Raw genomic sequence first — 2,387 nt, forward strand, 5'->3', positions numbered from 1 at the left:
TACTGTTGAAGGGATTCTTTCACAGTCTGTTTATATCCAGCCTCTTCCCCTTCTGCCAGTGGAGGACCAGTTGATCCATAACTGCTGTACTGCCTTTTCTGGAATATTGAACCTCATGTACAGCTCATGGCTGCTACCTGGGACTTGCGGCATGAGGCCAGTCCACACACCACCACCCCTGGGCTTTCAAGGTAGACAGTATTCAGAAGTGGTTTACTATTCCTTTCTTCTGGAGGTGTCCTGGTGCTGTGAAGCTTGCCCAAGGCTTTCACAGACTGCCTAAACATCTGGAGACACAGTAGGGATTCTCACTCCCAACCTTTAGCTCTGCAGCCAGATACCTAACTCACTGAGCTATCAAGCCAACTATATTATTTATATGCAGGAGCATGACAGTTTATGCAAGTAGCTCTCCTTGCCGATTGGCTTATAGATAACCTAGTCTGGAGTACACTGACAGAATAGCCCAGCCAGTTGTGGACTCCAGCATAAGCTCACTTGAAAAGGATATATGATCACAGGCTATTTCTGTGGATATGCACTATGAAGAAATAGTCATCTATATCTTGAATATCACAGATGATATATATCTAGATCTGAAAATGTAAAACTACAGTGTACATAAAATATCATCAACAATTAAGGAGTGTGAATGCCCACAGAACGAAGTCGCTATGTAGTTATGTCCTTCATTTTATACATTATCTATACATAGACAAAAGCAGGCTTCTTCTCTTTTTTTTTGTTAAACTTGAACTCATGCTAAACTTGTACAGGACCATCATCACCATTATTATTGTCATTATTGATGATTATTAAGAATAAAAGTGTATGATAATTTTTTGTTTGGTTTATCATGGGCAAGTGTTTCCCATGGACATCATAAACTCCTGCAGCCATGAAAACAGATTTTATGATTCAAAAACGATCATTGGAAAGAAACGCTTTCGGTTTAAATCCTTCTGCTTCACACAGTGAAACACACTATTGATTAAGAACAGGGATAAAAAAAGAAACATCATCATCATCATGTTGATGCTTCCCTCAGTGTTCAAGAATTTCTTATTTGTTTTTTTAAGAGACAATTCTTCCTATCATTTGTATACTGCCACTGTTTATGAAAGTAGGTAAGTTACATTAAAAACAATGTTACAGTTGCTTCTTTTATACATCCCATGCTTAAAAGCTGAAATTGATTTAGGGTGCTGAACACTTTCATGCTGTGTTCAAATGCAAGAGTCTAGCAGCAGAATTTTTGCCCTAGTGGGAAACTGTCAATAGGGGGTAAAGAGAATGAAATAGAAAAAGTTTTAAGTTATCTAGAACTCTTTTTAAAATATTCTGTTTTTACTCAACATTTCAATAAATGTTAATGTTTGGAGACTTCTCATTCCAATCCTTTAGCTTCTGCTTAAAAATGATTAAAAAGAATAGTCCCAATTACAGATGGCAGAGTCTTCAAAATGACCTCCATTTGTACTTGGTAGTATGTGCCTTTTGTCTCTTAATACCAGATCTGCTAAAACTAAAAAATGGATGTACTGAAAGTATTAATGTGGTAACTTTGTAATGAAAACAATATAATGGAAAAATGAACTTGCTAAATTAATGCTTGATTACGGCACTGCTTAGAGAGTGATTGGAAGGTATTGCAATTTTAATTTCAAACTACAGATGAACGTTAATAATATATCTATGTAATTAGACATGTTTCCTTAATCAGAGGTAGCAGAATGGATTGCTCAGTAAAGTCAGTTTCTCCTGAGATCTCAGAGAACTGGAAACAATGAGATGTCAGGAGAGCTAACTTTATGCAGCATATTAGCATTCACTCAGTGTCCTTCAGTATCTGAAATTCTTAGCATCTCTCCATTCTCCAGCATGAAGATGGGTCACCAACAATAGATGCAACTAAAAAACCCCACATTTCATGAAGGTAAATCTAAAGTACCATTTCCATAATGAAGTCAAATCTAATATATCGGTCTATGAAATAAGTGGTCATCTAGATCAGTGGTTCTTAATGTGGGCAATAATGCCCCCCAGGGGGCGATTTCATTTTTCAGGGGGGCAGTAGAACGAAAAGGGGCAGTGTGGGGGTGAAAGAACAGAAGGGGGGCGGTAGGGGGGCGCTGGAGTGAGCCAAACCTGTGAAGGCGACTGCAGCCGCAGTGCTGGCAGTAGATCCGGTGCTGCTGCTGCCGCCAGATGATCCAGCTCTTTCTGCCTGCCATGTCTTGCCTTTCTCCTTTAGGGCAGCACTGAGTGTGGATCAGGTGGAAGGAAAGGTTCTCTTGGGTCCTCATCCTCGCCCCGTGAAGCGCTGCCTCGCACCCGGGTGGGGAGGGAGACTAGGTAGGTAGGTAGGTAGGTAGGTAGGTAGGTAG

The 2,387-nt window shown here is 40.0% G+C and overlaps 1 long non-coding RNA gene across 1 annotated transcript in view; it reads left to right on the forward strand.

Moving 5' to 3' along the window:
* Positions 1-2,012: 2,012 nt before the first annotated feature.
* Positions 2,013-2,387, forward strand: part of LOC144588210 (uncharacterized) — a 31,517-nt gene continuing 31,142 nt past the window's right edge. Inside the window, exon 1 of the long non-coding RNA XR_013543629.1 lies at positions 2,013-2,355. This is a non-coding gene — a long non-coding RNA (uncharacterized LOC144588210). The remainder of the gene's footprint in view (positions 2,356-2,387) is intronic.

Source organism: Pogona vitticeps, chromosome 3, assembly GCF_051106095.1.
Source record: "Pogona vitticeps strain Pit_001003342236 chromosome 3, PviZW2.1, whole genome shotgun sequence".
Lineage (NCBI taxonomy): Eukaryota > Metazoa > Chordata > Lepidosauria > Squamata > Agamidae > Pogona > Pogona vitticeps.